The sequence below is a fragment of the Polypterus senegalus genome, chromosome 15, assembly GCF_016835505.1.
Source record: "Polypterus senegalus isolate Bchr_013 chromosome 15, ASM1683550v1, whole genome shotgun sequence".
Classification (NCBI taxonomy): domain Eukaryota; kingdom Metazoa; phylum Chordata; class Cladistia; order Polypteriformes; family Polypteridae; genus Polypterus; species Polypterus senegalus.
In genome coordinates this window covers 8,999,674-9,020,475 of record NC_053168.1, presented here as the reverse complement: position 1 = coordinate 9,020,475, position 20,802 = coordinate 8,999,674, and the positions used below count along the sequence as shown (strand labels likewise).

Sequence of the window (20,802 nt, the reverse complement as noted above, 5' to 3'; positions counted from 1 at the left end):
CTGTTTCACTGCGATGCGGGTGAAGCCACGAGGGACAGCTAGTTTGTTATATAATAAAACACTGAGTTCTGTGTGTCCAGTCCATCAAAAAAATCTGATTGGCCAGTTTGGCTTTGGTGACGTGACAAAAGAGAAAATGCAAGTTGGGGATGCACAAAACCGGACAGAGGACAAGAAAGGCACATAGAAAATAAAGACAAAGTTTGAGAAGCAGGCATTATGGGAACAAGCGATGGAGTGAGGGTGATGACACATTCAAAACACACACGAAGACCAAAGAAAGGCGCTGAAGGTACACGAGTTAGCAATTATTTTAAAAATTATTGTATTCCCTGTCTTCGTCAGGTACCATAGCTAGAAAAACAAATGGTCTAAGCAAACACCGCCGACTCGAACTTCACCTAAACACAAATATTTTACAGCCATGCTTTTTATAATCTCACAATTATGCCTTTCACTATTGAAACTACAAAGTCAGGAAGCTGAAACACAAAGCAAGGTCTTCAGGAAATCCACACCGCAGAGAGATGCAAAAAAAAATAAGACCCTCACCCAAGCAGCGTATTCATGAACAGCATCTGGCCAGCCTTGTAGATCGAACGTCAAAATCAAAAAGGGCAGGAACGTCGCTGAGCTTCTTCAGGGTCCCCAACAACTCTTCATCCAGCACCTGCTCTGTGTACAAACCATCTAAAGCACCTCAGTTGCCCCCCTCCTGTCGAGCTCTACCTCCTCTGTGCACTCTGAGCATGCTCGGCGGCCGCTCAGATCCTGCTGCACCAGCTGCTTCACCTCAATTTGTCTGACTCTCAGAGGTCAGCGATGCTCACTGAGTGATTTGCTGCTAGTGAAGACTATAAACCCCCCCCCTCCCCCTTCCCCCGCATAGCCCTCCTTTTCAGAAGGAGCGTGCAGGTTGAAATGAGCACAATAGCATTGTCGTCGGCCGGCTGGCTGTCTGACTTGCTTGCCCTCACTGTCCGTCTCGCTCACACAAACACACAAAAAGCCCACAATAACAGATGGGCACGTGCACCCACACACACACCCCTGTCGATTATGGCCCTGAAACCAGCCAAGTGCTAAGACAAGCTTGTGGTGGTTGGTTTTACTAGCAGGGATGGCTGTTGTATAAAAAAAGAACATGATGAACTAAAAAAGAACATAAAAAAAACCTGGCATCCCTCTCACAAAGGCATTTAGTAAAGGTTAGCCAACTGCAATAAATTGACTTTGCCTTATGTTTTTCTCTAGAAGCCCCACAGATATCTGCTATTAATTGAAAATGAACGAGGCTTTCACCTATGCCCATAAAAAGAAGCATCTGCACAGTGAGACAGAAAGAGACACCAATTTGAAGCCATTTTTTTTTACCCCTCTGCTTATACAGATGGGCGTATGGGCAAACTGAAGTTAACATCTCACAATACCAGTCGAGTAGGTTTCTCTTTTTTAATTTTATTTATTTATTTTTTAATTAAAAGCATGACATGACCTTGAGGAATCTTTCATTTACTTTGTGCTAATGAAAGCGATTGCTTTAAGCAGCACAGATTTACAAATGAGACGAGAGCACCTGGCTCAAGCTGGCCTCACTTATGCAATTTCTGATTGGCTGGTCCTGATCTACTGGTGACAATCACAAGATCAAGAGGCACAAAGAAATGCATACATCAAAAAAAAAAAAACTTGGAGTGTGGAGAAATGTGATGGCTACAAACAATACAGTGGTGACTCTGAGGCTAGAGATCTGCACTGGCAATCGGAAGGTTGCCAGTTCGAATCCCGTAAATGGCAAAAGAGACTACTCTGTTGGGCCTTGTGCAAGGCCCTTAACCTGCAATTGCTGAGCACTTTGAGTAGTGAGAAAAGCACTATATAAATGTAAATTACTATTATTATCTCTCTATTGTAAAAAAAAAAAATGACACAGACAGACACTTTCATGTCCCGCGACACAGCCAAGTCACGTCATACTTACAACCTTTGGAAGCAAGTCCTGTGATACACATACAGAGCAGTTTAGAGATAATGGAAGTAGAAAAATTCGAATATCTCAAGAAAATGAGAGTAAAGATCGCATTAGCACAAACAAACGGAAAATATTACTCGGCGAAATAACGGAACAGCGAAAAGAGATCGAATAATGTTTGAGGATGTCTAGGGGAAAAGAGAGACAAGGCAGTGACTTTAAAATGTTTGAAGTGTTGCACGAAATGCAGATCACGGGGCACGGGAACAGCAGCAAGCCAGCAGCTGATTGAACAAAGAGGTGGTTAAAAAAAAAACACAACTGTGTAATGGCCGACCCCTTACCCAGTCGGCAGCTACACCACCAAGACCTGTGGCCTGAATGAATTACTGAGGTGAACCTACATCTACCAAGCCGGACCTCTAACAAATAATATTTTCCCCTCAATCGACGGTTTAAACACAAGCACAGAAAAGCAGATATGTAAAATAGGTGTATAAATATATTAAACTAGCCATGTGCGGCCAACTACGTTGCGCGTGTTAAAGTTGTGTGTGAAGGGTTCCATATTTAAATGCGGCTGCCAGTCGTGAACTGGGCCCTTCGTCGCACAGCATTATGATTTTTTTATAAGGGAAACAAAATTAAAAAAGAAAACCCTTGGATATTGATTCGATAGGAACAGCCCACTCGGAATCACTATCCTAATCGTAATTATGTGGTGGTGTCGGAGCATTTCTGCTTCTGTCCGTTCACAGTCCGTCTCGTTTTCAGGACGCTGTCGTTTTCTCTCAGGATGTCTGCTCAACCTTTCTGCAATCTCGCAGGTTGCTTTGTCGCAATCCAAAGAGTAAGGCAATATACACGGAGCAATGGTTATTAAAGGCGGACACATAGGTATCCAGGCTCTTTAAAGCATAAATAGGGATCACTTCACTGACATGTGACAAGCCACGGTACAACTGTGAGACGCGCAGCACTCGCCGGCTACAACGTAACAATAATAATTTCCGGAATGTGCTGTTACGTTGTCATTCATTTGACCCACTGTCTTTCTTTCATCCATATGTCACGTAGGCACGTACCTTTTATCTTCGGCAATCTCATTCTCTAACCAGGCCTCAGGAGCTAGCCAGCGTAACACTGTCCACCACCCCTTTCGTTATCCCGGCACATTGTTGACATCCATGAGTAACAACAATGTACTAAACTGGAAGGTGGTCTACGCATGTATGGAATTCGCGGACAATGATCAAGATCTAAATGAATATATCTTTAGTTAATTTAAAGCACAACAATTTGTTTAGTTTGAATGTCTGTGTTTTGAGGTGTGACTGGCGTACTACAGTCTTCAGTAATATAAGCCTGGAGGAGATTCTTAATGCGATGCCTATGTTTTAGCTGTCTCTCTACTGCCATCTAGTGCTTCTTCTAATTCATTCGCGGACAAACAAAGATCAAGACCCAAATGAAGATTATATATAGAGATGAAACAATAACAGAAAATGCAAATTCCACACGTAGAAAAAAAAATTATATATATATATATATATATATATATATATATATATATCTATACTAATAAAAGGCAAAGCCCTCACTCACTCACTGACTCATCACTAATTCTCCAACTTCCCGTGTGGGTGGAAGGCTGAAATTTGGCAGGTTCATTCCTTACAGCTTCCTTACAAAAGTTGGGCAGGTTTTATATCGAAATTCTACGATTTGGGTTCTACGATAATGGTCATAACTGGAAGCAGTTTTCTCCATTTACTGTAATGGAGATGAGCTTCAACGCCGTGGGGCGGAGTTTCATGTGACATCATCACGCCTCCCACGTAATCACGCAGTACATAGAAAACCAGGAAGACCTCCAAAAGCGCTGAAGAAAACATGCATTATATAATTGAGAAGGCAGCGAAACAATAAGAAGCGAGCAAGTGACATATACAACCATGTTCATGAGTTCTGCTACTTCGGAAACAAAGCACGATGTAAACCTACACTTTAAATTAAGTTCATAGACAGGCTGCCGCTGGCGTTTGTAATTTAGTGCCTGCCCATATAAGGCCGTCCGTCAGCGGCAATCCAATAGCAAACTCCACTAAATATTCACGGGTGAAGGACTGTGTTTATGGAGAGGAAGATGAGATGGTCAGGGTGGTGTTTGACACAAACTCAGCGAAACTGCAGAGAAAGTTTTAAGTGCCAGGACTAAGGTAACATTAAATACAGCCATGGACATAGCACGAGATGGCACCAGCACAGCTGGGAACCTTCGATGCATGTACACCGAGTGGCTCACGTGAACTGACGCAGTGCACAGATAAAAGGCAACAGTTCCAAAGAGCGCTGAACAAAACCGAATTACACAATTGAAAAGGCAGCAAAAAAGATGAAGCGCCTGATACAAGCATATTCATAAATCCAGCTACTGCGGAAACAAAGCACACGGTGGAAAAAGTCAATGTCCCGCTAAAGGAAGACAGTGTAAAAAAACCCGTGCATGCAGTGTGTCAGGTCTCAGATAAAGAAGAAGACGAGCTGTTTATTGATGCAGTAAGAAACGAATCGATGAAAGAAACCTGTCATCTTTACAACGATTGACAAACACGGAATGTAACTTGAACACAACACATCCTACAAATACGAACCTGATTGAAAGAAATAATGATAATCAAATCCTTGATGACAGCAACACTCAGTAACACTCACAAAACAAATACTGTATATTGACAGTCATGTTACGTTATTTTTAAAATGTTCCCTTTTCTTTTCTAGCTTTTTAACACACTACTTCTCCTGCGATACGCGGGTATATATATATGTATATATATATCCGATCTACATACTCGAATAATGGATACTTTATTCGCCATCAATGATTGTTTTGGTAAAGCCATACTCAGTGTATTCATTAGATGAACGGTAAAAAAGTAAGAGCGAGGGGAGGATGCAGGCTGTAGTGTGCGTCAACTCTATCTGAATTGCGCGATCACATTTCAAAAAATATATCTTTTCAAGTTCTATTTAGTCCATATTTGTCAAACTCAAGGACTACGGGCCACATCCGCCCGGCGTAATTATATCCGCCCCGAGATCATTTTATATACTGTATTATTGTTATTAAAGCCCGGTATATGAAGCGCTGGTAACACAATAAACTACAGATCCCATAATGCAGCGCTTCAGCTGCCTTGCTAACACGCGTTAATCAAGTCTAGCTTATGATGCTGCAAGTTATTGCGAAGCTAGCTCACGCGATGCTGAGAGAAAAGTTGATTCTGAAAATAGAGCCTTTAAAAACCGATGGGAGGCTGAGTATATGTTTACTGAACCCGTGTGTCTCATTTGTGGAGCTAATGTGGCTGTAATTACAGAATTTAATCTAAGACGGCACTATGAGACAAAACATCAGGGTAACCTGAATGCAATGCAGAAGATACAGAAAGCAGAAGAATTAAATAAGAATCTGACACTTCAGCGGACGTTTTACCGTGCACAATCACAAAGTGATTTCAAGTGAAGCTGCTTTTATGGGAGACACAAATGCACCAGTTCACCTTGCCCCACTTTCCCTGTTGCCAAGTAATGTTAAACCAAGTCGTCACTACGGTGTTCCCAAATCGCACTTTGCTGATAAACTGAGTGCACTGAGTTTGCACGGCGCTTTGGTGACTTTGAAGAACAAAAAAAGTCCGTCTACATGCGGCTCGAACCTTGTGCATGTTTGGTAGCACATATCTGTGTGAGAAGCTCTTCTCAGTGATAAAGACTAACAAAACAGCACACAGGAGTCGCCTCACTGATGAGCACCTGCAATCCATCCTGAGAATCTCCACAACACAGAACCTCACAGCAAACAGAAACGAACTTGTGGCCAAAAAAAGATGCCAGGCGTCCAGCTCTAAAATGACATATGAGCAAAGACAACTGAATGATTTGATTTGTTATTGCTGAAAGGAACACATTTTATTTATATTTCCAGGTTTTGTTATGCAGCATGTTCATATTTGAATTTGTATAATTTTGACAGGATATATTTTTATGGAGAGCAAAATCTTTTGGGATATTTAAAATCTAAGTTTATTTTTTATATAAAATTACATAAGAGTAAAGAAATTTGAATGTTTGTTCTTTTAATGTTTACTTTATTTCTAACTTGTATAATTTAGACAGGATATATTTTTATGGAGAGCAAAATATTATAAGTTGTTTAAGGTTTGAGTTGATTTATTCAGGAATAATATTCCTGTCTGTTTTTACCATTCCTACCAAAGATATTTCTGTCGACTAAATAAAAATTCCTTCTATTTAAAATTTAAATAGAACTTGAACAAATCGATAGTTCATAATATCCACGCAGACTTGCACGTAAGAGCGGGAGTCATCCGTTTTAACAAGCAGCGTATTGCACTGATACGAAATAGCTGTGTGTGTATATATGTAGATATGTATGTATATGTATATATGTTTATATATGTGTGTGTGTATGTATATATATATATATATGTATTTGTGTGTATATATGTGTGTGTATGTATGTATGTGTGTATGTATATGTATGTGTATATATGTAGATATATATATGTATGTATATATGTGTATATGTATAGATATATATATATATATATATATATATATGTTTATGTGTGTGTGTGTAAATATATATATATGACAACAACACTCATCACTCACAACAGTGACAAAACAATTACATTGACAATCATGTTACGTTATTTTCAAAATGTTTCCTTTTCTTTTCATTGCTTCTTTAACACACTACTTCTCCGCCTAAGCGTGGTATTTTGCTAGTATATATATATATATATATATATATATATATATATATATATATATATATATATATATATATATATATATATATATATATATATATATATATACATACACACAGTGGAACCTCGGTTCACGAACGTCCCGGTTCACGTACAACTCGGTTCATGACCAAAAAGATCGCCAAACTTTTGCCTCGGTTCACAACCACACACTCGGTATACGAACAAGCCAGTTTCCCTTGCCTAACTGCAAGCTGAGCTGAAAGAGAGAGAGAAAGAGAGAGAGAGAGAGAAAGAGCGAGCGAGCACGTGCCTGCTGGGAAGGGGGAGGAGGAGATTGCACGTGTTTGCCTGCCTATCTGTAGGCTGTAGTGCAAGCGAAACCATCCCCCTCCCCCCACAGGCAGCCTGAGAGAGAAAGAGAGCGGCCATGCTTTTTCATTTAAGCAAAGCCGCTCCTTGTTCATTGTTTTCTATAAGACATGCACTCTCTTTGTGCTCTACAGTATTTCGTGTGCTTTTGCAGTTAACTATGGCTTCTAAGCAAGTGGAGAGTGGTCAGAAGAAAGTTTTGAAGAAAACTGAAATCGAAGTAAAGAAAGAAATTACAAAAGGTGGAAAAAATGTTTACCAGTTTACTCATTTACCAATCTGAGAACCCTCGTGCTTTCAAGCAGCACAATGTAAACAAAGCCAGACTGCCAGTAATGTTGGGCGCAAACACGAAGGATTGGGTCACAAGGAGTTTGTTTTTGGAATGGCTGCATGAGGCTTTCACTCCTACCAGCTAAAAGCACCAGAAACCCAAGAAATCACAAGAGAGAAAACACCTGAAGGAAAACACTTCATGCCAGAACTCGACTCATGCAAGGTTAGTTTTCTTGGTGGTTTTTGTATTACGGATTTTCAAAAGTTAATTTTTCAGTTCATAACGCGATTTGTTGCAATGTTACTTTTATCTTTTTTCAAATGTTCCTTTTTTCTGCTGTGCTTAAAACTCATTTTAAAAACAGTGTTTACAGCGATTAGGCTTTAAGTTTAATAGCATGATCTCCTGCAATCTTTCTTTTCTGGTTGCTTGCGAGCTGGTGTTTGCATGCCCTGCACTTCGGATTTGTTTTAATGTTCGTTTTTTTCTGCTGTGCTTAAAACTCATTTTAAAAAAAATGCTGCGCGAGCACGTGCTACTGAGAGATTACAGAGCGTGAGCGAGCAAGCGCAGAGAGAGAGGGGGCAGCTGACAGGGAAGGGATGGGGGGGTTTAGGTGGATAGGGGTGTGTGTGTGTGTGTGTGTGTGTGTGTGTGTGTGTGTGTGTGTGTGTGTGTGTGTGTGTGTGTGTGTGTGTGTGTGTGTGTGTGTGTGTGTGTGTGTGTGTGTGTGTGTGTGTTGTGCAGAGAGAGAGCATCAGCCAGCCTGCTCCTGTAGCTGAGGGAGGGAGCCTGGGTGTTTTGTGTCAGTGTTATTCAATGTTTTTACATTAGTTTACTATTACACTGTGCATTCTATGGTGTAATTAACTATATTTGTGCTTAATCTTTACATATATTTACATACAGTTTGTACTGTCTGGAACGGATTAATTGTATTTACATACAATCCTTTTGGGGAAACTGCTTCGGTTCACGACCAACTCGGTTTACGACCAAAGTTCTGGAACGAATTATGGTCGTGAACCGAGGTTCCACTGTGTGTGTGTATATATATATATATATATATATATATATATATATATATATATATATATATATATATATATATATGTGGAGGATCGGCCATTTATCCCGGCCAATACCCCCAAGCCGCCAGGTGGAGCCCTCCTTGCAGCATGGAGGTCCCCAGAAGATCAGCAGGGCATCATGGACAATGTGGTTTTTATGCACAGCCCTGCTGGATTCCATGGAGGCCACAACAGAGAGCTGCAGGGAGGACCGAGGACTTCTTCATGCCCTATGACCCGGAAGTTCATCATAGGAAGAGCGACGGGCTTCCGGGTTGAAGAGAAGAGCTTTTACCTGACCCAGAAGTGATTGAGAATCACATGGACTGGGGATTGGGAACACTTCTGGGTCAGAAGATATAAAAGGACTGTGGGAGCTCCCAGACGGCGAGCTGAGCTGGGTGGAAGGGTGGCAACGCGTCTGGGAGCTGGAGGATTGGTTATTTGTGATTGGTATTGTCATTTATATAAGAATAGTAGAGGAGAGGGTGTTTTCTGCACTGTGGCAATTTAATAAAGTCAATCTGAGGATTTTTACCTGGTGTCTAGAGTTGTGGACAGGGGTTCAAGGGAGCGAGAGCGCCCCCTATCTACCACAATATATATATCTACTGTATATATATCTGTCTATAATATATATATATCTATCTATCTATAAATCTATCTATAATATACAGTATATATCTATCTATCTATCTATAATATAGTGTGTTCTATCGATCGATCGAGATAGATAGATAGATATAGATATGTATATCCCTCCAACAAAGCAGCAACGTGAAAACACCATATATACAACAACAAACCCTCCCTTGCCCCTTTAAAGTATAACAAACACAAAATACAAATAACAATAATGAATAAATACTGAAATGAAAATGAATGTGAACTTGAGTCCGGGTATATTACTGTCCTGAATACGGATGACTGATTAAGAACAAATGGATGCGTTTGAATCTCCTGAATAAATGGAACAATCTCACCATGTTTCCTCGGCGTATGGTGGATAATGAAGTCCAACCTCAGGGCTCCTGGCGATTATTGAGCTGTAGTGAATCCGGAGAAATAAGAAAAACTGGTTACAATGCGCGATGTGAAAAATAGCAAGAATTGATGATCTGTTGTCGTTAAATGAAATCTCCGTCCTTCTCCTTCCTTTCTTCTTTCCCTCCTGATCGTTTAAATAATAAAGAGCCGGATGTAACTGAATGTGAACAGGTGCTTTCCATCCTGGAGCTGCGGTCTCTCAACTTCACCCGTCCCCTCTGCACTTACGGGGACAACATTCACTGACTTACACATAATGAACAGTAAACGGGACGATGGAAATAACACGCACTTAGCACACACATCAAATACATTATTACTATGTAGCTCCGCTACAACTGTTATTTGTTTCCCATTGTATCACGGTTTAAGAGGGGATTCGGAGGAGCAACCGCATCTCCTTGGGGTGTGTTCAGCCCCCCTCTTCACAACGGCGCGTACAGATTGGTGGGGGGAGGGGGTGGGCGAAGCCCCATACTCTTGTATATAAACATCTACGCATTGGAAGTGTGTGTGTCTGCCTGTCTGGCCCAGAAGTGCGAGGCTACAGCATGAAGCTCAAAGAAAGCGACTCAGTCTTTATCTTATAGGATGAAGTGTCGCCCATTGCGTTTGGAGGAATTGACTGGAACTTAAGCAGATGAAAAGTTTCTACACACCTTAGAATTCATTTTGCCATCAGCAGTTCCATCATCAATGAAGAGAAGTGTGCCAGGACCTGTGGCAGCCATATATATCCAAGTCATAACACCCCCAGCACCATGTTTAAAAGATGAGGTGGTCTGCTTTGGATCTTGGGCAATTCCTTGTCATCTCCACACTCAGCTCTTGATGAGGTTCATCTTTGCCTCGTCTGTTCACAAGACCTTCTTCACAGAATTCTCTAGATTTTTTTTAAGTCCTTTTTTATAAACTGTAATCCGGCCATCCTGTCTTTGTGGTTTACATCTTGCAGTGTGGCCTCTGTGTTTTCTGTTCATAGTCGTCTCTGACACGTCCACATCGGCCCCCTGTAGACTGTTTTTGATCTGTCAGACAGGTGTTTGGGTCTTTTTCTTGACCATAGTGAGGATTCTTCTGTCGTCCTTGGCCTACCAATCCCTTTGTGATTACTGAGCCCACCAGTGTGTTCTTTCTTCTTCATAATATTCCAGACAGTTGATTTTGGTCACCCTGAGTGAGGTTTCACTGATGTCTCCCAATGGTTTGATTCTTGTTTTTCAGCCTCATAATGGCTTTTTTAACTTTCACTGGCACAGCTCTTGTTCTCATGTTGAACAATGGCACCTACAGACACCAAAGGGTAGAAGCAGGCCGAGGTGTCTTATGAAGACATGAAACTCAACTGAGGAATCACAAACACCTGTGATACCAATTGTTTTAAACATTATGGTGCCCTGAAATGGGGGGACTGTGTAGAAAAAAGTGTCATGTGACCAAAATGTCTACAAATCCCCTTAAATGAGAGCCTGCAATGAGAACTTTAATCACAATGTCTGAATTGTTTGATTTGTAATTTAAAACTGTGGAGTAGAGGGTGGAATCAAGGAAAAATGGGTCTTTGCCCCCAACATTATGGAGGGCAATGTACAGCTTGATGGAAGTTAGAAGATAATGATGGGCAGCAGTTTCATGACAGCAACAACACCATTTATTTCTAGAGCACATTTTCATACAACTGATGTAGCTCAAAGTGCTTTACAAGATGAAGAATGAAAAGTTTATAAAAATAACAATATAAAAATAAGATTAGGCAATACTAAGTAACAAAGAATAAAGTAAAGTCCAATGGCTAGGACGGGGTGTCCAACTCCAGTCCTGGTGGGCCGTAGTGGATGCAGGTTTTCATTCTAACCATCTTCTTAATTAGTGAGCCATTTTTGCTGCTGATTAACTTGTTTTTTCCTTTATTTTAATTGACGTGACTCAGACCCCTTAGTTGTTTCTTTTTCCTTAATGAGCAGCCAAACAATAATGACACACAAAAAAAAAGACACCAAGTGACCAGCTAACCCGAAAATGAAAAAAGGTCAAGGTCTTCGTCATGTTGGTCTGCTCAGGTCACCAAAACATCTTGGAAAAAACAGAAAATCAACAGTCTGCTGTGGCCCAATGAGAGCAGCAACAAGTCCTGATATTCAAAGAACAACTTTATTAACAGCAAGAATTGGCTTCTCATTAAGGGTCTGGTTGGAGTGAAATTGGCAGGAGTTTGAAATCACAATTTAGCTGGTCATCTGTTGGCTGATTTCACATTTCATTTCTGTTTGGCTGCCAATTAATGAAGAAACAAATCAATTCAGAGGACTGAATCCTTAAAAACAGTGCTTTTAAAATGAAGGGAAAAGGAGTTAATTAGCAGTGGAAGCTAATTGCTGATTAGGAAAAGGCTTAGAATGAAAACCCTGCAGCCACTGTGGCCCACCAGGACTGGAGTTGGTCTCCCTTGGCCTAGGAAGACAGGAAAAAAAAAAAAAACTCCACAGAGCTGGAGGGAAAAAAAACCCCACAAAATCCGCAGGGGATCCAAGGCCACGAGACCGACTGACCCCGCTGGGCAAGAATGAGACATACAAGAAGTAAACTAGAAGAGCAGAGCTGAGGAGTCACTTGAGTGTCTGATACTGTAGCACCCTATGTGAGGTCCCCATTTGTTGTATGTAGCGACTGAATCAACATGAATTGGTCCAGCAGCAGAGGCATGGATTAAAATGAAAGGCTTACCTTAACCGAAGGCCTTGTTAGTACATCGCATTAACACAGAGGTAAAGCTCTGCATACAATTTAAAATATCCACACCACACTTTAACGAGTTGGGTTCAGTCTAATGTTGTTCTCATAGCTTGGGTAAATGAGAAAGGTTCCAAACAATAGCTGAAAAAAATAAAAGAAAAAACAAAAATTATGAGTATGGCTGGTATTCCAGTTTTGTATACTTTGCCGACTAGTACTAAAAAAAAAAACAGTTAACACTTTAATCAGTCAAAAAGGTTTAAGTTACTTCCCTAAGGCTGGAGAGGCACTGAGATGCAGTGCTTAGTGCTTCTGGCTCATGGCCACCTATCCCCGGGGTCAAATTCCAGCCCAGTCACCCGCTGTTTGGGGAGGCACACTCTCACCATATCTGTTTGGGCTGAGCTCCTGGCACTCAAGTTTTCATTCCCATGTTCCAAAGATTTACAGTTTAGCTAAACCGAGTATACCAAGCGATTACTACAGTGGGTATCCTTAGCAGGGAAACTTTGACAAACTGTTGGCATCCCGAAGGTAGCCGGTTCGAATTCCCGTCACTACCACTCTGCTGGGCCGTTGAACAAGGCTCTTAATCTTCAATTGCTCCAGGGGTGCTGTACAATGGCTGACCCTGTGCTCTGACCCCAAGGGGTATGTGAAAAGATGCATTTCACTGCGTGTTGTCCTGTATAACTATGCATGTGACAAATAAATAAAGAATTATTATTATATTATTATTAACAAAGATTGTTCTACAAGGTGGGTGTACATAATAAAATTTTCAACATTTCATACTGGCACCCAGGAGTATCCTTATATCAAGGGGGCCTCGAACCTACGACAGTACATACCCCATGGTATGTGCACACCTCTATCATTTCATCAGGGGAGGACCATAGACTATGTCCCATCCCACAAATCTGACCCCTAAAGGGGAACCTTTACTTACTGGGCGGGGTTAGAGGCGTGGACTGGATATACAAAACCTTTGACTCAGACTCGTAAATCATTGTACCACCAACACTGACTCCAACTCCATTTGTAATTAGACTTGTATATCTGATTGACTGACCACATTCAAAAGTAAGGTCAGGGACCATACACTGGTACAGTGCTTTGCCGCATCTACCACAAGACGAAACAGCTTGGGACCCTAGTTGGCAACCCCCCAAGCTGTCCAGTCCCCACCCTCCAGAAATGATCCTCTATCTGCCGCAGCCAGGTGTTAGGTGGGTGTCCCATTGGCCACTCGGGTCCTCAGAAATGAGGGTCCTGTGAGCCGATTACTCTCAGGGTAATCACACCACACAGCCGTAGTGCCATAACTGACGCTCCCTTACAATGCAGGTCATGTGCCTCATTCGGGACTCCATGAGCAACACAAAGTCAAACCAGCGGAACCCAAGGATTCCCCAAAGAGACACAAATGAAGGAGGTCCAGTCTTCATCTCAGGTCACTGGATAGCAGCCATGTCTCACAAAACAGGGAGCACCAGGACTCTAAAGACTTGGACCTTCGTCCTTTTGTGGGAGCGCCACACACCCCTTTCCAGCAGCCTCATGACCCCCCCATGCTCTCCCAGTCGGTCTACTGACTTCATAGGAAGAGTCACCAGAAACATGAGGTAAGAAAACCTCTCAACAAGGTCAACACTCTCTCTGCAAACAGACACACTGCTGATGGCTGTACCCAAGAGGTCATTAAAGGCCTTGTTCTTGGTTTTCATCAGGACACTCGCAAGCCCAGACACTCAGACTCCTCACTCAGGTCTCTTGAGTGCCCCAATCAGAGCCTCCACTAACTCCATGAAGATCACAGCATTGTCGGCAAAGTCAAGATCAGTGAATCTTTCTTTGCCAACAGTTGCCCCACAGCTGGTGGACCCCATGACCTTGCCTAACACCCAGTCTATGTAAGCATTGAACAGAGTAGGAGCAGAACACACCGCTGACAGACCCCAGAATCAACTGGGAAAAACGCAGAGGTTCTGCCTCCACTCTGCACAGCACTCATGGTACCAGGGTACAGGCCGGCCATGACATCCAGCAGCTTTGAGGGGATCTCGTGAGGTTTCAGGATGTCCCAAAGGGCAGCTCGATCAACCGAGTTGAAAACTTTACAAAAACCGACAAAGGCTGCAAAGAAACTCTGCCAATATTCACATTTGTGCTCCATGAGAATCCTTAGTGTCAGGATGCGGTCGATGGTCGACATCTTAGGTGAAAAAGCAGACAGCTCCGGTCGCTGGAAGGTGAGCAAATGATGACGGATCGCATGGAGGACAACCCTAGCAACGACCTTACCCGGCACTGAGAGCAGTGTCATCCCCCTGTAGTTGCCGCAATCTAGATGATCACCTTTTCCTTTCCAGATTGGGACGACAAGTCCCATTTTCCAGTCAGTCGGGATGACTTGCAAAGTTAAAAGGCAATTCATCAATGCCATCGTAAATCACTGGGCTACCTTTTGGCACCCTTACCTATTACAGTTTGAGTTTAAAGGCTGTAGCAGTGCGGTTGTGGCTTTTTTATATTATTATTTATGTAGTACTCGGGTGTTGCACCGTGTTAGCCATGGTGGATGTAATTAGAAATCAAGCAAAAAGGACACACTTTACTGGCCTAATTAAAGAGATTACAATACGCCAGCTTTCTTGGCAACTCAGGCCCGATCTTCGGGCAAGATCTTGTAAGACTTCACATAGACCATCGCTACCAAGCATCTTTTTATCAAATGTCCGGTCACTTACCAAAAAACTTGACAAACTAAGGCTGTGACTTAACATACAACAATCCATAAGGGACTGCGGTGCGCTGATTTTTTACGGATATGTGGTTCAGCAAACTGATTCCTGATGGAGTTGCGCAGCTAACTAGCAGGTCAGTGTATCATTCAAAATCCTCCTTTTAACATGTAAAGCCTTAAATAGCCGAGGTCCGGCTTACGTGTCTGAACTCATCATGACTTACAAACCAGAGTGCACGTTAAAATCTCAAGATGTCAGTCTGCTTATGATTCCAAGGGCTAATAAAATAACAGGGGGAGGTTGAGCTTTTAGTTAAAAGGCCCCTAAAACTGTGGACTGGTCTGCCAGCTACTATAAGAGATGCCCATTTGGTCTCAGCTTTCAAATCCTGGCTGAAGACTCACTACTTTATCACACCCTGACTAGAGCTGCTGATTAACCGTACAGACAACATCTCTGTTGTTAGTTATTAGTACTAAAACATAAGTAATACTAGGGGGCTTTGCCCCCTGCTTGCCAACTTCTTCCCCAAGGCGGGCACTTCTCCAAAACCCCTCTTAAACGGTGATACAATGGGAAACAAGCTTGAGCAGCTGCTGGCGTGCTGCTTCTGCTGCCGTCATGTGTGATCTGCAATTTGCTCGCCTACCCATCCCCCCAGCAGCGTTAGGCACCATTGTGAAGAGGGGGGCTGAACATACCCCAAGGACACGCGGCCGCTCCTCCGAAACTCCTCTTAAACACTGATACATTCGGAAACAAGTCACAGGTTTTTTTTTTTTTTTTTAACCTCATCTTTGCTCGAGCAGCCGCTGGCTTGCAGCTGCTGCGTGCCACGTGATCTGCATTTCGTGTGGCACTTCGAACGTTTAAAAGCCTGTACAGCACCTGAATATTAACTTTCTTTTTGCTGTTCTGTTATTCCCCCGAGTAATATTTTCAGTTTGTTTGCGCTAATGCAATCTTTACTTTGATTTTTTGGGACTTTCGAATTTTCCTGTTTCCATTATCTTTAACTTGCTCTGCATGTGTTTAACGGGACTTGCTTCTGAAGGTTGTAAATATGACGTGACTTGTCTGTCACGCGGGAAGTCAAAGTGTCTCTGTCTCTCTTCAAAAGATCACGTCTTGACCCCGGGAAAAAGTCTTGTCGCAAGTGTTTTTTTTTTTTTTTATAATAGAAAGATGAAAGCTCTAATTTGTTACTAACCCTCACCTATTCGGTTTCTCTTCTCGGTAGTCACATGTGGCACTCGGCACCACTGCCCACCTGCCAAGTTGTTTTGCCCAGCTAAGGTAAAGTCATCTCTGATGGAAGATCGTGTTAATCATCGGGTAGAGGGGTTCTTTCATCGGATTGACTGGCCCAGCACTGACTCAGTTGTTGAATGGCCAATGGGGGAGGCAGCTTGATAGCCAAGGTCTCCAAGACTCTGAACAAATCAAAATCATATTCTCTGATATCATCTACTGTTGAATTCTGCTCCGTATTTGTAATATTTTTATTGCACTATTATATTGTATTGAGGATGACTTGTGTTCTGTTCTGTGTATTGTATTGTATTGACCCCCTTTTTCTTTTTGACACCTACTGCACTCCCAACCTACCTGGAAAGGGGTCTCTCTTTGAACTGCCTTTCCTAAGGTTTCTTCCATTTTTTTCGTAGAAGGGTTTTTTTGGGAGTTTTTCCCTGTCTTCTTATAGAGTCAAGGCTGGGGGGGCTGTCAAGAGGCAGGGCCTGTTAAAGCCCATTGCGGCACCTCTTGTGTGATTTTGGGCTATACACAATAAATTGTATTATATTGTATCGAGCCAAAAGGTCAGTGAACTCACAAGGGCGGAGGGCTCTGTGTCTACATAAATAATAACTGGTGGACAAAACCACACTGACATAGAGAGTTGCTGCTCCCCAGATTTGGAATACGTAATGCTCAAATGCAGGCCATTTTATCTACCAAGGGAACTTTCTGTTGTCACCACAGCGATGCACAGATACATTCCACCCCGCCACAACAGAGAGCTGCAGGGAGGACCGAGGACTTCTTCATGCCCTATGACCCGGAAGTTCATCATAGGAAGAGCGACGGGCTTCCGGGTTGAAGAGAAGAGCTTTTACCTGACCCAGAAGTGATTGAGAATCACATGGACTGGGGATTGGGAACACTTCTGGGTCAGGAGATATAAAAGGACTGTGGGAGCTCCCAGACGGCGAGCTGAGCTGGGTGGAAGGGTGGCAACGCGTCTGGGAGCTGGAGGATTGGTTATTTGTGATTGGTATTGTCATTTATATAAGAATAGTAGAGGAGAGGGTGTTTTCTGCACTGTGGCAATTTAATAAAGTCAATCTGAGGATTTTTACCTGGTGTCTAGAGTTGTGGACAGGGGTTCAAGGGAGCGAGAGCGCCCCCTATCTACCACAATATATATATCTACTGTATATATATCTGTCTATAATATATATATATCTATCTATCTATAAATCTATCTATAATATACAGTATATATCTATCTATCTATCTATAATATAGTGTGTTCTATCGATCGATCGAGATAGATAGATAGATATAGATATGTATATCCCTCCAACAAAGCAGCAACGTGAAAACACCATATATACAACAACAAACCCTCCCTTGCCCCTTTAAAGTATAACAAACACAAAATACAAATAACAATAATGAATAAATACTGAAATGAAAATGAATGTGAACTTGAGTCCGGGTATATTACTGTCCTGAATACGGATGACTGATTAAGAACAAATGGATGCGTTTGAATCTCCTGAATAAATGGAACAATCTCACCATGTTTCCTCGGCGTATGGTGGATAATGAAGTCCAACCTCAGGGCTCCTGGCGATTATTGAGCTGTAGTGAATCCGGAGAAATAAGAAAACTGGTTACAATGCGATGTGAAAAATAGCAAGAATTGATGATCTGTTGTCGTTAAATGAAATCTCCGTCCTTCTCCTTCCTTTCTTCTTTCCCTCCTGATCGTTTAAATAATAAAGAGCCGGATGTAACTGAATGTGAACAGGTGCTTTCCATCCTGGAGCTGCGGTCTCTCAACTTCACCCGTCCCCTCTGCACTTACGGGGACAACATTCACTGACTTACACATAATGAACAGTAAACGGGACGATGGAAATAACACGCACTTAGCACACACATCAAATACATTATTACTATGTAGCTCCGCTACAACTGTTATTTGTTTCCCATTGTATCACGGTTTAAGAGGGGATTCGGAGGAGCAACCGCATCTCCTTGGGGTGTGTTCAGCCCCCCTCTTCACAACGGCGTACAGATTGGTGGGGGGGGTGGGCGAAGCCCATACTCTGTATATAAACATCTACGCATTGGAAGTGTGTGTGTCTGCCTGTCTGGCCCAGAAGTGCGAGGCTACAGCATGAAGCTCAAAGAAAGCGACTCAGTCTTTATCTTATAGGATGAAGTGTCGCCCATTGCGTTTGGAGGAATTGACTGGAACTTAAGCAGATGAAAAGTTTCTACACACCTTAGAATTCATTTTGCCATCAGCAGTTCCATCATCAATGAAGAGAAGTGTGCCAGGACCTGTGGCAGCCATATATATCCAAGTCATAACACCCCCAGCACCATGTTTAAAAGATGAGGTGGTCTGCTTTGGATCTTGGGCAATTCCTTGTCATCTCCACACTCAGCTCTTGATGAGGTTCATCTTTGCCTCGTCTGTTCACAAGACCTTCTTCACAGAATTCTCTAGATTTTTTTTAAGTCCTTTTTTATAAACTGTAATCCGGCCATCCTGTCTTTGTGGTTTACATCTTGCAGTGTGGCCTCTGTGTTTTCTGTTCATAGTCGTCTCTGACACGTCCACATCGGCCCCCTGTAGACTGTTTTTGATCTGTCAGACAGGTGTTTGGGTCTTTTTCTTGACCATAGTGAGGATTCTTCTGTCGTCCTTGGCCTACCAATCCCTTTGTGATTACTGAGCCCACCAGTGTGTTCTTTCTTCTTCATAATATTCCAGACAGTTGATTTTGGTCACCCTGAGTGAGGTTTCACTGATGTCTCCCAATGGTTTGATTCTTGTTTTTCAGCCTCATAATGGCTTTTTTAACTTTCACTGGCACAGCTCTTGTTCTCATGTTGAACAATGGCACCTACAGACACCAAAGGGTAGAAGCAGGCCGAGGTGTCTTATGAAGACATGAAACTCAACTGAGGAATCACAAACACCTGTGATACCAATTGTTTTAAACATTATGGTGCCCTGAAATGGGGACTGTGTAGAAAAAGTGTCATGTGACCAAAATGTCTACAAATCCCCTTAAATGAGAGCCTGCAATGAGAACTTTAATCACAATGTCTGAATTGTTTGATTTGTAATTTAAAACTGTGGAGTAGAGGGTGGAATCAAGGAAAAATGGGTCTTTGCCCCCAACATTATGGAGGGCAATGTACAGCTTGATGGAAGTTAGAAGATAATGATGGGCAGCAGTTTCATGACAGCAACAACACCATTTATTTCTAGAGCACATTTTCATACAACTGATGTAGCTCAAAGTGCTTTACAAGATGAAGAATGAAAAGTTTATAAAAATAACAATATAAAAATAAGATTAGGCAATACTAAGTAACAAAGAATAAAGTAAAGTCCAATGGCTAGGACGGGGGGTCCAACTCCAGTCCTGGTGGGCCGTAGTGGATGCAGGTTTTCATTCTAACCATCTTCTTAATTAGTGAGCCATTTTGCTGCTGATTAACTTGTTTTTCCTTAATTTTAATTGACGTGACTCAGACCCCTTAGTTGTTTCTTTTTCCTTAATGAGCAGCCAAACAATAATGACACACAAAAAGACACCAAGTGACCAGCTAACCCGAAAATGAAAAAAGGTCAAGGTCTTCGTCATGTTGGTCTGCTCAGGTCACCAAAACATCTTGGAAAAAACAGAAAATCAACAGTCTGCTGTGGCCCAATGAGAGCAGCAACAAGTCCTGATATTCAAAGAACAACTTTATTAACAGCAAGAATTGGCTTCTCATTAAGGGTCTGGTTGGAGTGAAATTGGCAGGAGTTTGAAATCACAATTTAGCTGGTCATCTGTTGGCTGATTTCACATTTCATTTCTGTTTGGCTGCCAATTAATGAAGAAACAAATCAATTCAGAGGACTGAATCCTTAAAACAGTGCTTTTAAAATGAAGGGAAAAGGAGTTAATTAGCAGTGGAAGCTAATTGCTGATTAGGAAAAGGCTTAGAATGAAAACCTGCAGCCACTGTGGCCCACCAGGACTGGAGTTGGTCTCCCTTGGCCTAGGAAGACAGGAAAAAAAAAAAAAAAAAACTCCACAGAGCTGGAGGGAAAAAAAACCCCACAAAATCCGCAGGGGATCCAAGGCCACGAGACCGACTGACCCCGCTGGGCAAGAATGAGACATACAAGAAGTAAACTAGAAGAGCAGAGCTGAGGAGTCACTTGAGTGTCTGATACTGTAGCACCCTATGTGAGGTCCCCATTTGTTGTATGTAGCGACTGAATCAACATGAATTGGTCCAGCAGCAGAGGCATGGATTAAAATGAAAGGCTTACCTTAACCGAAGGCCTTGTTAGTACATCGCATTAACACAGAGGTAAAGCTCTGCATACAATTTAAAATATCCACACCACACTTTAACGAGTTGGGTTCAGTCTAATGTTGTTCTCATAGCTTGGGTAAATGAGAAAGGTTCCAAACAATAGCTGAAAAAAATAAAAGAAAAAACAAAAATTATGAGTATGGCTGTTATTCCAGTTTTGTAT

General features: G+C 42.1%; 1 protein-coding gene across 4 annotated transcripts in view; it reads right to left on the bottom strand.

Moving 5' to 3' along the window:
* Positions 1 to 20,802, bottom strand: part of pomgnt2 (protein O-linked mannose N-acetylglucosaminyltransferase 2 (beta 1,4-)) — an 89,361-nt gene that overhangs the window by 5,278 nt on the left and 63,281 nt on the right. For 3 of the 4 annotated variants that reach the window (XM_039736990.1, XM_039736992.1, XM_039736991.1), the window contains exons 3-4: positions 20,593 to 20,742; positions 12,262 to 12,411 (exon numbers count right to left, since the gene is read on the bottom strand). The gene's annotated coding sequence lies outside the window, so the exon portion shown is untranslated. Of the gene's footprint in view, positions 1 to 552; positions 822 to 12,261; positions 12,412 to 20,592; positions 20,743 to 20,802 lie in introns of those variants that run through there. The other variant, XM_039736993.1, reaches the window with a different exon arrangement.